We start from the raw sequence: 14,874 nt of genomic DNA, 5'->3' as shown, positions 1-14,874 counted from the left end.
GCCTCACTGTCCAAAGCCTTAGAGCCGTACCTGATTGCATCCCCTAGACTTATAAAGAATAATAAGTTCCAATGTTGCATTCTTACTATAAAGGGTAGCCAAGTACATGAAGCTAAACAAGCGTGAAACATTTGCCTGAAACTTATATATGGGCAGAAGCAGATTTCAAAATATATAAAGAGGAAGAGTATAGGATTTCTATTTAGAAAAACAGTTACATAAATGTAACTCGCCGTGACTACAGTAATCCAATCCCACTTCAGAAAGCTTCAATCTTTTTCTATTTTTTTTTTTTTTTTTGTGAAGTTTCAGAAGGTAATAATCTTACAAGAGGGGATGAGGACAAAAGAAAAATCATAAATTTTGATGGAATGCGAAGAAATGATTATGCTAATCGAGTGGTATGCATACTTCCGGAGACTAAATTTTGACTGAGTTTTTAACCAAAATTATATAGGAGTAGGTCTAATTTTTGTCTTTAATATTTATCTTGAGCACTTATTGTCCTTTCTTTTTGTTAAAATGTAGCACATATGATATAGTAAACCCAAATAAAAGGCACAAAACTGACCAGTGCATGTGACAGTAGAAACATGAGCCTAATAGAGGTCGTCTTCTCCAAATAACCAATTCAGCGTACTTGTATGGCTGCAAAAGCAAAACCGCGTGGAAAATTCAGATGAAATTCTTGTCTGAACACAACGTGTAATGAAGGATTAGCATGACTAGTGACATAATCAGTCCCAAAATGGGCAGAATTAAACTATACCATCACTTTTCTCCTTTGTTGTTCTTGAAACTGTTTATAGGTTCGGAATCAAAAAAATTCTGCTCACCCCACAATAGCATAAACATGAGTAATTCAAAAGCCAAGCAAATTATAATATTTCAATTGGACAAAATTTTGATATGATTAGCCAGTTTATTTACTTGAACATGGAGCATTAGCAGTTCCATACACAGTTTCAGTTTACATGTCTAATTCCTATACAAGTTCGGAGCCGTCGGGGTTGAGTTTCTCTTTCATGACTGCAAGATAGAAAGCACGTAGCTTCGCAAGTAATTAGGGACAGGGGCGGAGCTACAGTAGTGGGTGCGGGTTCGGGCGAACCCAGTGACTTTTTTCGGAACTCTGTATTTGTATTGAAATATTTACTAAATTTATATAAATATATACTGCCAAACCCAGTAACAAAAGGGGTTTTGGTTCAACGGTAAGGGTTGTGGGTTCGCTGGAAAAGATGGGGGTTAGATTTTCCCTGTAGCAATATTTTATTTTAAAATTTAGAACCCACGCACTTAAATCCCTAACTCCGCCTCTGATTAGGGATTAAGGGGAAAATGGTGTTTTAGGAAGACCACCTCTATTAGGCTCATGTTTTTACTGTCATGGGATGGGGCCGTTAGGCGCTTTGCTGTTAACTAGCCAACATGTGCTCCATTTTAGCAAAGATAAAGGACTAAGGTAAAATATAAAGGACAAAATTAGACATAATACTGAGAATTTTGGTTAAAAACTCAAATTTTGACTATCTCAACTCAATTAACACCCACCCTCCTCCGCCTGGCCACCTCTAGGTCCAATTACCAACTCCCAAAATGCGAAAAGAGAAGCGGTTTTCTAATAATGGGATTCAAACAAAGTCTGGAAAAGAAATAATTAATGTGCCAATGAAATGGTTAACAACGCCTCCGTTGTAGTCTAGTCGGTTAGGATACTCGGCTCTCACCCGAGAGACCCGGGTTCAATTCCCGGCAACGGAATTTTTTTTTTTTTTCCTGTCTAATTTTCATCTACAGTGACAGTCATATAGGACAAAATTAAATTCTAAGAAAGAGATTTATGGACGTATTGGCTGTTTGTCGTCACCATTAAAATAGAAAATAAAAATTATTTTGAAAAATAAAATTCTGATTTCAACCCATTATGTATTGCAAGAAAGTTCGTATGTACGTGTGTGTGTATATCAAATAAATAACTTAAGGAGCCTGTTAACACTTACGTCTCTTTTTTTTTAATTTTTCATAATATCCTTGTATTGTGATATAAGAAGTAGTCCTCGTTGTCGTTGGGCAAGGCAAATAGAGTACAAAGTACAAAGTATAATGTAAAATTTTAAATTTTAAATATAATACAACACGAATAATGACTTTCGTGCACAAAAGAGAGGGACTAATTTTAATCATGCACTTCCTATTTATGTATTTTATATCCTGAAAACTGTTGGCATTAGCCCGTAGCTTTTGGCTTTACGTGCCACTAGCTGAAAGCAAAGGCAATAGATCAAAATCAAACGTCTTATGCGTAAACGTTGTTGGATTTTGGAAGATGAACAACTTTGGACGACAGGTACCATGTTTTTAGGTTTTCATATCACCTACAGTGTTGTCAATTGCAAAAAATAGTAATGATATGCATCATATCACCATTACTACTTTTTGCACAACTCACGCAAGTGGCGGAATCACCTTATGCTAAGGGTGTCAACTAACATTTTTTCGTCAAAAAATTATATTATTTATTAAGACAAAAATTTATTTTTATGTATATATACTATATGTTGAGTCCTCTTATTTTCTTCGTGTGTTTACTTTTTTATATTTTAATACCCGTTAGTAAAATTTTCAGCTCCGTCGTTGCTTACGCCACCGCCCATTTCCTCAAATTACTAATCCTTTCTCCAAATTCACATGTGCATTTCAAAATGCAAAGTAGAACTTAGGATTTTAAAGCGTTTCAATTATAATGTTCAAAAACATAGTAACACCTACAATTAAATGAGAAAGACATTTGTATTCTTCATAATGAAAGATACGTCTATTGTCATCTAGAATCTTAAACAAGCTGTTATACCTAAAAGGTCCGTTAAATCATATCATTTTGACGACTACTTAGTACACGACTTCTATAAGTTTATTAGGCAAAAATCACCCATCTTGTGCCTCAACTTTTTATTAGCTGAATACATAGACATCTCTCTAAACTTGATTGAATTTTTTTATCTAAACGCATAAACTAAGGGGATTGATCAAGTTGAATTATATAGGAAATAATTGATCTTAGAGGATTTTACTTTAATATGCGATGTAAGCTTTTGAAAAAGATGAACCACTTTGAATTTGAATAAGTCCATAGCAAACTAGCTCTCTCAAGAACGTACCCCAAATTATAGTTTACATGTTTAAATTTTGGGGGCGACTTAATACAATATATATTTATTTGGCAGGTATGTAATATTCCAATCCAGCAGGGAAACCAACAACAGACCAATGGCAACTTGCAAGGAGAACATCTGCTATGAAAAGAGTCCAGAATGTAGCTGAGCAGGTGGTGAATGTGTCAAATGGAATTAGTCCTCTTGGTTAGCATAATTCTCAGCACCTGGTGCGTAACAGTTGTGATGAGGGGAACAGAGGTCAGAGTAGTTGTAGTAAGGATCCCGGGGTTTCAATCACTCCTTTTATCCCAATATGAATCTGGTAACTTGGAATGTGAGGGGCTTGAACAAAACCTATAAGCAAAAGGAGTTCAGGTCGTTTATGAAGAATAACAATATAGCAATCATAGTTGTTGTTGAGCATAGGGTGAAATAACAAAATGCCGCTGAAATAATTGAAAAAATTGCTAAAGGCTGGGGCTGGTACCATAACTACAACTTTAGCAATAGAGGTAGAATATGGATCCTATGGGATCCAAACTACATTAACTATAAAATGATGAGTATGTCTGATCAATACATACATGGGGTGATGACCATTCTGAGGCTGGATTTGATGTTTAATTTCTCTGCCATTTATGGATTGCATACCATTGAGAACATGAGGAAGATGTGGGATGAATTGAGATCACTGAACCATCTACAACTGGAGCCCTAGTTAGTCATGGGTGATTTCAACAACATCCTACACGTAGAGGATAGACAATGTGGAGCACCAGTTCAAGAGGTGGAGATTAGAGATTTTAATGATTATCTGGTGGATACTAGTATGAATGAAATGAGATACATTGGTAGGTGGTTTACATGGAAAAATAGACATGTATTCAGTAAATTGATAGGGCCTTAGTTAATGCTGAGTGGATGATCAGGTTCCCTCAAAAAGACGTTATTGTCATGGATCCAAATCTTTCTGATCATTCTCCTCTATGTGTAAAACTGGATGAGGAGATCTTTCAGGGGCCAAGAACTTTTAGATTTCTAAATTGCATAGATGAGCACAATGATTTCCCGAAAGTTGTTAATGATGCATGACAAATACCTATGAGAGGAGGTTGGATGAATAGTGTGTGGATGAGGCTGAAAGGTATGAAAGAGGGGCTGAAGCAGATCAATACAAAGGAATTCAGAGGGGTAGATATGCGGATCAAGACCTTGAGGCAGCAACTAACAGAGGTCCAAGCACAAATGAGGAGCCATGACCACAACCTAGCTTTCTTTGACCAGGAAAGAGATATCAAAACACAGCTGGAGAAGTGAGATACCATAGAGGAGAGCATCTTTAGGTAGAAGTCACGGGTTCAGTGGTTAAAACTGGGGGATGCAAATAATGCTTTCTTCTTTGCAAATATGAAGAATAGGGTGACCCAAAATAAGATCAGGAATTTGATCAATGTAGATGGTGCTTTACTGAAGACTCAAGAAGCTATTACTGAGGAAATTACTACATTCTACAAAAGTTTATTGGGTTCAGTATCGCCTCACTTGCCAGCTATCAATCCAAGTGTTATGAAGGAAGGCAGAATCTTGGATAGACAGCACCAGCTCTATCTTATAGTACCAGTCACCAATGATGAGGTGTTTCAAGCTCTGAAGGGTATAAATGACCTAAAGGCACCGGGGTGTGATGGCTACACTACTTTGTTCTTTAAAAGAGTTTGGCCAGTTGTTGGGGAGGAAATTACTAAAGCTGTTTTGGAGTTCTTTTTATCAGGTTACATGCATGAACCTGTAAATTGCACCACTATTACTCTCATACCTAAAGTAAAGAACCCTTCAAGTGTGTCAGAGTTAAGACCTATTTCATGTTACACTATACTCTACAAGTTAATCTCGAAGATTCTAACACAGAGACTATAGCAAGTCATGGATATGTTAGTTGATTCTAACCAGTCTGCATTTGTGCCGGAAAGAGTGATTGCTGACAACATTATCACGAGTCATGAATTGGTTAAAGGGTACGGAAGGAAAGGAATCTCGCCTAGATGTATGTTGAAGATTGATATGAGGAAAGCATACGGCTCGGTGGGGTAGCCTTTTCTAGAGCAAATTCTTACTAGCTTAAACTTTCCGGTATTATTTGTGAGATGAATAATGGTATGAGTTAGTATTGTATCCTACTCAATTATTATCAATGGTGTACCTACTGCCCCATTCCAAGCAAAGAAATGACTCAGGCAAGGGGACCCTCTATTCCATTTCTATTTATTTTAGCTATGGAATATTTAAACAGGTAATTGAAGACTCTGAGAAGGCAACCTGATTTTAATTTCCATCTGAAATGTGAGAAGTTGAATATAACCCATCTTGGGTTTGCAAATAATTTTTTTATTTTTCTGTAGAGGAGACCCTACATTTGTTAGAATAATGTTTGACTCTTTTCAAGAGTTCTCCATAACCTCTGGTTTGTCTAGAATGCTGAGAAAAGCTCCATTTATTTTGAAGGAGTATGCAGAGAAGATCAAACTGCCATCTTGCAGACCTTGGGGTTCTTAAAAAGGCAGCTGCCTTTCAGGTATTTGGGGATCCCACTTTGTACCAAAAAGACTAATTTGATACAATTCAAACCATTGTTGGACAGGATGCTGAGCAAAATCACATCATTGACTGCAAAATTCTTATCTTATGTAGGACGAGTGTAGCTGATAAAATCTGTATTATTTTTTATACAAATCTTCTAGTCGCAAGTTTTTGTCCTACCAAATAAAATCGTGCAATTGATTGAATCACTGTGTAGAAGGTTCCTATGGACTGGTGGGGATGACATATCAAAGAATGCATTAATTGCTTGGGACAGACTATGCTATCCAAAATCTGCTGGGGGTCTAGGACTACTTGATATATATGCTTGGAATAGAGCTGCCATATGCAAACATTTATGGAATTTGTGTAGAAAAAAGGACAAGCTTTGGATTCGATGGGTTCATGCCTACTATATTAAGCAAGGTAGAATATGGGATGCAAAGGTTGATAAAACTTTACGGGTAGTGAAAAGACTTTGCATGCAAAAATAGTATTTGAACAAGCTGAATATACTGAAGATGAGGTAACACAAATGGCTATTTTCTCCAAAAAAGAAGTGTATTGCAAGATTAGGGGGGACTTCCAAAAAGTCGATTGAAAGAGACTAATTTGAAACAATCTCGGGTCACCAAGGTGGGTTTTCATTCTTTACATTGTTGTCCACGGAAGACTACTCACTAAAGATAGGGTCGCAAAGTGGAGGCATGTTGATGACTTGAAATGTCCTCTATGCAATAATGAAGATGAATTTTTGATCACTTATTTTTTCATTGCCATTACTCTGCTACCATCTGGGACAAGCTTTTGATGTGGCAAGGGATTGCTAGAAAATTCATGGGATAGCATGAGGAGCTTGATTGAGTTGTGAGGTATGGGTAGGGAAAATCTACTAATGCAATCCTATATAGACTGACGTTGGCTTGCTGTTTATATTGTCAATGGCATGAGAGGAATATAAGATTGTTCCAGCACAAGTATCAAACTGCTGAGATGCTGATAAGGCAAGTTATCCAAGATGTTCATTGTAGAGGCGCGAGGGTACCTAGATTAAATAGGAGGTTGGATAGTCTTAGTTTTTACCCTTAGTGTTTGGAAATAATTTATCCTAGCGGATCGAAGATGTAGTGATGTTTGTTGGCTTGGGGATGTATGTCCAAGTCTGCAGTTTTGATCTTTGATTTTGAGCTATACATATTATACTTGGTAAATAAAATATTTAGTTGTTAATATGTAGGATTTTTGATGGCTTAATAGCGCTTTTTAACTTTTGTTTTAGTCTAAAAGCATTGAATTGTATTCCCAAAACTAATGAAATTATGCAAAATTACAGGAATGCTGGAAGTTGGTCTCCTAAGATGAAATCCGACTAAAAAAAGAGTAATCCAAAGCACAAGGCAATCAAGGGCGCATAAGCACAAATGTGCGGTTCGCAAAAAAAATTAAGGACCGCAGAATTTCATCTGCGGCCGCAAACAAAGAGGAAAAATCTATCAGACATTTGCGCAAAGTACGGACCGCACATGAATAGTACGGCCGCAAAGCTGGGCTAATAGTCGAAGTTCAGAAAGTATGCAAAAAGACCAAGTCCAGGAGCTTCTGTGAATTGCGGACCGCACAAGAGTTATGCGGCCGCAGAAGAGTGCCTTTCGGCCGCAGTCCAAATTGTGCGGACCGTAGAAGTGTTACCTTGCGGCCGCAATCTAAAAATGTGCGGCCGCAGAAGAATGCCTCACGGCTGCAGTTCAAAAATGTGCGGCAGCAGTACTCCAGTTCCTGCCAGATGAAGAAACTTGCGGACCGCACATGGAATTGTGCGGCCACAGAACCTCCCAAGGGGTATTTTTGTTTGAGATTTTTATCTTTGTATAAATAAACGAGTTTCACAAAATTAGGTTAAGTTTTGAAGATAGAAAGTTGTTGTAGCCATTTGTCTTTGCTATTTTAGGAAGTTTTAGCTTATTTGAGTATTTTAACATTAGATTCTATCATTTTAATCTTCCATTATGAGTTTAATTAGAATTTTATCTTTATTTTCTTCAAATCCCATAATGAGTAGCTAGATTTTTACTAGGGTTGTAACCCAACCCTAGTGTGTAAACCTTATGGGTGATTAATTTTATGCTTGTTTATGATTGGGTGTTGATTATTTAGCTTAGTTCATACTTCAATTTTAGAATTAATGGTTGTAAACATTGATTCATGCCTATTGAACTTAGTCTCTACTTGAGAAAGAGGGACCTAGTCGAGGATAACTAGGCTAACAAGGAATTGGGTCAATTGAGAGATTGATTAACCCAATTAAAGGGTTCAACCTAGAGATAGTAATAACCCGACTTGAATTCTTATCAACTGTTTCAGGTGATACCCATTTGTTCTTGAGAAAGTCAAATTTGGCAAAATCACTCTCTGACCGAGAGGTAGTGAGTGGGTAATTTAGAGTTAAAGCTATAATATACCCCAATCGGCAAAACAAGCATTAAAGTCTTTATCCCATTAGAAAAATACCTAGGTCATGGTCATAACCATAGTGTCACGACCCAAACCGATAGGCCGTGACGAGTGCCCTAGTTCTACCTATTGAGCACCCCTAAGCACTCGTCTAAGATATAAACATGAAATAAGTGTAAGTCATGCATAAAATCTGGAAATAAACTATTAATCCATATGAATAACCTACGTGAGAAAACATGCCCAAAAGATATATATATATATATATATATATATATATATATATATATATATATATATATATATATATATGGTAGGGTGAGCCGACAAGGCCACATACTATATAACTATACATGACTGTCTACAGACCTCTATTAGAGTGTACAACTGTATAAAGGATGGGACTGGGCCCCGTCGTACCCATATATGTATACAAACACATCGTACCAAAATTCAAAGCAGCTCCTGATCAAATGGAGCACACCAACTCTCGCTGATCAAGTATCCTAAGAAGGGGGACCGTCAGCCTGTCTACCTGCACCTGCGGGCATAAAACGCAGCGTCCCCAGGCAAAAAGGGACGTCAGTACGAATAATGTATTGAGTATGTAAAGCATGAAAATCAGTACATAAAAGACATAGATGAAACATGGGGTAAAGAATTCCACCTGTGAGTTTAAATAACTTTGTGAATCCTGAAACATTTATAATGTCATGCACGTGCATGTAAATGTCGTATCATGAATAGGTATAGGTGTACATAACATCATCAAGCCTCTGAGGGCATCCCATATTATCATCTCGGCCATTGTGGGAAAAATCATCAACATATACCAGTTGATCAGGTGGTGGTGTGTATATAACGCCGTAACCTTTTTTCATATCCCATATACATATAATATACGCGTATATAACACCTTCTGGTCATGGGTCAATGTACATATATAAATGCATGAAATGCATAAGAAATACATTAATATGATTTCTCGAATATCATAAAATTAATATGCCTTTCGGACAAACTTTATCAAATACGTATTTTTCTGAGACCCATGAATAGATGATATAATAATAATTCACATAGGGAATCAAGAATATAAACACCCCTAGTATTTCTATGAATAGAGTCATTTAATAAAGTTGCGTATTTTGCTCGTTTCGTTTGTATCATTTGGATCATGCCAAAAAGAAAGAAGGGATAGCCTTAACATACCTCAAGTCGTCAATGCAACTCAACAACAAACTTATGACAACTAGCGCGTCAACCCTATAACAAAGAAATGCGTCTACAATTTAGATAGCGATAGTATATTACGTATCTCAAACGATAACTCGATTCTAAACTAAAACGGGCAGCATTTCCCCTGATTTTACTGCTCCCTCAAGCCTGTTATAGGCGAGATAAAAATATAATACAATCAGCAACTCAAAACCAACCTAATTACAATTCGGGACCTTCAATACAACAAAACCTCAAATATACCATAATACACCAAATCAACAAGTTATCAATTAGCCTGTAACTACAACGATGAGCGACCAACCTACTACCCTACCACATGTAGCATTTCTCCACGCCTTTTCTTCCAAACACCATAAATCAGTAGCACAATAGACATCCCAAAAGCAACACGAAACATCCCACAAAACAGTCCACTACAAGTCAAATAACTCAAACTCATGGCTTCCGATCACCGTCACGTGAGTTCTAACTATTAGGAAACAAATTTATCAACTTTTCTTGATATTTTAAAGCTTAAATACAGAAAATAGGAATTTTTATTAATTATTAAATACATTCCAAAACTCAAACTACAAATAAAAAGAGAGGCGATATAGCGATACTTACGCCGTAGGGATCGTTCTGATGTTATCGCTTCTCGATTTCGTACCCGTGATGTTAGTATTATTTGAAGCACTATTAGAGAACTCAAGGACCGTTTTTATGGAGTTCTCTAGTAAGATTATGTGTAAAAATGAAGAGAGAGAGAGATGAGTTAAAGCAATATAACAACTTTTGAAAAGTCAAAAGGTGCTAGCTTGGCACCCTCTAATTCGCCCATCTTCCGACGCTTATATCATTTTATCCAGATATCGTATGAATGAACGATTAAGAGCATTGGAAATTAAATTCCAATACCTTTAATTTTGTATATAATATGTCCCAAAAGGGCCTCATATAGCATACGAAATATATTTCTCAAAAAGCTCTATTACCGAGCAAATTCTTAGTTAGTTTTTTCGCAACTTTAATCCGATTTTTTCCAAACTTTATATGTTTTATCCAAACATCATATATAGTTGAATTATGACTTTAAACTCATTTAAATCATAATTAACAAGTCTCATATTCATTATACGTCACTTTGGGATGCATAGGGTGTAACAATCTCCCCCCTTAGAAACATTCGTCCTCGAATGTTAAACTCCCAAATATTTATAGAAATATTTGGCAGAGTCTCCTCTGTAATGGTGCCACTATCAACCTGTCAGACAGAAAACCCAACAATACAAAGCCACACAGGGCCACAATCAACAATAACACCAATGGTCTCACACGACCAATGACATTAACTAACATAAGAATCAAGTAACATATACATACCTAAAGCTGTGATGTCTCAGTCCGATCCTCCACCGGAAGCTGAAACAAGTGAGGATACCTAGACTTTATGTCTTCTTTAGCTTCCCAAGTCATCTCCTCCACATTATTATTCCTCCAAAGTACTTTAACTGAAGCTACGTCCTTAGTTCTCAATCTCCGAACTTGTCTATATAGTATACAAATGGGAGTTTCCTCATATGATAGATGCTCTGTGACCTGAACATCGTCAACTAGAACAACTCTAGAAATATATCCAATACACTTGCGGAGCATAGACACGTGAAAGACTGGATATACTGACTCCAAGTTGGAAGGTAAGTCTAACTCATATGCTACCTGGTCTACTTTGCATATGATCTTATAAGGTCCAATGTACCGAGGGATAAGCTTTCCTTTCTTACCGAATCTCATAACGCCTTTCATCGGTGATACCTTTAGGAATACCCAGTCATCTACCTGAAATTCCAAGTCTCGTCGTCGATTATCTACATATGACTTCTGACGACTCTGAGCTGCTAATAGCCTTTCACATATAAGCTTAATCTTCTCAATTGCCTGTTGTACCAACTCTGGTCCTACTAACTTAGTGTTCCCAACTTCGAACCATCCGATAGGTGACCTACACTTTCGTCCATAAAGAGATTCGTATGGAGCCATCTGAATGCTGGTGATCATCCCAGCTACCCCTGAAGTCCATCACACAAGCCCGTAGCATATCTTCCCATGTCTGAATAGTACACTCAGCCTAACCATTTGTCTGGGGATGAAATGTTGTACTAAGACCCACCTGAGTCCCCAATCCTTTTTCGAAGGACCTCCAAAAATTAGCTGTAAACGGAGCACCTCTATCTGAGATAATAGATATAGGGACACCATGAAGTCGTATTATCTCTTTAATGTAAATCCTTGCATAATCCTCTGCTGAATACGTAGTCCTGACAGGAAGAAAATGGGCTGATTTTATAAGTCTATCAATAATAATCCAAATAGAATCGAACTTATGCTGGGTACGAGGTAAGCCTATGATGAAATCCGTGTTAATCACTTCCCATTTCCAAGTCGGAATCTCTATAGCCTGCAATAATCCACTGGGTTTCTGATGCTCAATCTTAACCTGCTGACAATTAGGGCACTAAGCAACAAACTCTGCTATATCCTTCTTCATTCCGTCCTACCAGTATATTCCCCTGATATTATGATACATCTTCATCGCTCCTAGATGAATTGAATAACGAGAATAGTGAGCTTCTCCCATAACCTGCTGGCACAACCCTGCTACATTAGGAACACATAATCGACCTCGATATCTGAGGACTCCATCTCCTGTAATCTCCAATGGTGTCTTCTCCTTTTGAGGGGTTGTATCTTTGTAGTGAGCTAGCACGGGATCTTCATATTGGCGTTCCTTCACTTCAGTTACTAGAGAGGATGTTGTCGTGTCTTGAATAATAACTCTGGTACCACCTGAATCTAATAATCGAACTCCAAGATTAGCTAGTTGATGAATCTCACAAGCTATCTCACTCTTCTCTGGTTGTAAATATGATAAGCTACCCATAGATCTACGGTTGAGGGCATCGGCTACTACATTCGCCTTTCCTGGATGGTATAAAATATCAACATCATAATCTTTTAATAGCTCCAACCATCGCCTCTAATGTAATTCAATTCCTTTTGCTTGAATATATACTAAAGGCTCTTATGGTTCGTATAGATATCAACACTAATACCATACAAATAGTGCCTCCACATCTTTAGTGCATGAATCACCACGGCTAACTCTAAATCATGGGTCGGGTAATTATTTTCGTGGTTTCTTAGTTGTCTAGAAGCATAAGCGATAACCTTACCATGCTGCATCAATACAAAACCCAATACAACGCCCGAAGCATCACAATAGATAGCATAACCATCGATTCCTTCTGGAAGTGTCAGAACCGGTGCTGAAGTCAATTTGTCCTTCAATGCCTGGAAACTCCGCTCACAAGCATCAGTCCACTGAAACTTGGTTGCCTTCTGAGTCAACTTTGTCAATGGTGCTGAAAGGGAAGAAAACCCCTCAACAAATCTCCTATAATAACCTGCCAAACCCAGGAAGCTACGAACCTCTGTCGGTGTCGTAGATCTAGGCCAAGTCTTTACTGCCCCAATATTCTGTGTATCGACCCGGATACCCTCACCCAAAATAATATGACCAAGGAAGGCTACAGAATTCACATTTAGAGAATTTTGCATACAACTTCATTTCTTGTAGATCTCTGAGCACAGTACGCAAATGATCTGCATGCTCAACCTCTGAACGAGAATAAACCAAAATATCATCTATAAATACAATCATGAACAGATCTAGAAAGGGCCTGAACACACGGTTCATCAAGTCCATGAATACCGCCGGGGCATTGGTCAAACCGAACGATATAACACGAAACTCAAAGTGCTTGTATCTAGTCCTGAATGTTGTCTTCGAAATATCCTTCTCTCTAACCCTTACCTGATGGTACCCCAACCTCAAGTATATCTTTGAGAAACACCTGGCACTCTGCAACTAATCAAATAAATCATCAATCCTCGGGAGTGGGTACTTATTCTTGATCGTCGCCTTATTCAACTGTCTGTAATTAATACACATCCACAAGGAACCATCTTTCTTTCTCACAAATAACACAGGTGCTCCCCACAGTGATATACTGGGTCTGATAAAGCCTTTTTCAAGCAAATCTCTCAGTTGTTCTTTCAACTTTCTCAGCTCTACAGGTTCCGTTCTATAAGGAGGAATAGATATCAGCTGAGTATCTGGTAATGTGTCAATAGCAAACTCAATATCCCGCTCTGGCGGAAGTCCTGGAAGCTCATCGGGAAACTCATTAACCACCAGAATAGATTGAAGGGTCGGTGACTCTGCTTTCACATCCTGTACCCGAACTAAGTGATAAATATATCCCTTTCTGTTCATCTTCCTTGCCTTGAGATAGGAAATAAACCTACCTCTCGGCGATGCAGTGTTACCTTTCCACTCTAGAACTGGCTCCCCTGGAAACTGGAACCGAACCATCTTTGATCTACAATCAACGTTAGCATAACAAGAAGCCAACCAATCCATGCCCATTATAACATCGAATTCTACCATATCTAGCTCAATCAAGTCTACTACTGTAAAATGACTAAGAACTACTACTATACAATCTCTATATACCCGTCTAGCTATCACTGGATCCCCAACTGGTGTAGACACCTCAAAAGGTTTAATCAACTCAGGTTCTATCCTAAACTTGCTAGCAACCAACAGAGTGACATACGATATGGTGGAACCTGGATCAATCAATGTATATACATCATATGAGGAGACTGATAATATACCTGTAACAACATCAGGTGACGACTCCTGATCCTGTCGACCCGCTAATGCATAAATGCGGTTCTGAGGACCGCTCGAGCTAGATGCTCCACTTATACTTCTACCACGGCCGGTTGGTGCCTGTGATCCTTGCCCAAGGGGCATACTGATGATGATGAACCAGCTATATATCCTGTTGGCTGAACTATACCTGCACCACCTCTCGTTGGACAATCTCACATAACATGGCTTGGATAACCACAAGTATAACAAACACCTAACCCCACGAGGCATTGCCCGACATGTTGCTTACCATACTGAGCACATCGTGGCAAGAGTGGTCTCATCTGACTTGACTCACCCCTATACTGAGATCGAGAGGTCCTGGAACTTTAACTGGGCCCTGAATATGTGGAACGATCAAATCTCCTACTGGAAAATTGAGGGGTGCACTAGCTGATGGCTGAGCTGGATACCTCAAATACTGATATCTCTGACCACCTCGAAACTCACCAGAAGGACCTGAAGATCTCGCTCTCTTACTCTGGCTCCTATCATGCTCACAATCGGCCCTATACTTCTGCTTACACTCATCTACACCCTGAGCGTATGCCTGAATACAAGAAATATCAATGCCTGGATAAAGTGAGACCGACATACAGTCATTGAGCAGGTGTAGCTCCAACCCCATCACGAACTGGTGAACCCGATCCTCCATCTTAGCTACAATAGTGGGAGCATACCTAGCCA

At 38.3% G+C, this 14,874-nt stretch overlaps 1 non-coding gene across 1 annotated transcript; it reads left to right on the top strand.

Annotated features, from left to right (window-relative positions):
- Window positions 1-1,691: 1,691 nt before the first annotated feature.
- TRNAE-CUC (transfer RNA glutamic acid (anticodon CUC)) lies at window positions 1,692-1,764 on the top strand. Its single transcript has one exon. It is a non-coding gene; the product is annotated as a tRNA-Glu (tRNA).
- Window positions 1,765-14,874: the final 13,110 nt, after the last annotated feature.

Source organism: Nicotiana tomentosiformis, chromosome 2 (assembly GCF_000390325.3).
Source record: "Nicotiana tomentosiformis chromosome 2, ASM39032v3, whole genome shotgun sequence".
NCBI lineage: Eukaryota > Viridiplantae > Streptophyta > Magnoliopsida > Solanales > Solanaceae > Nicotiana > Nicotiana tomentosiformis.
The sequence above is the reverse complement of the archived record's forward strand: the minus strand, read 5'-3'. Positions and strand labels throughout refer to the sequence as shown.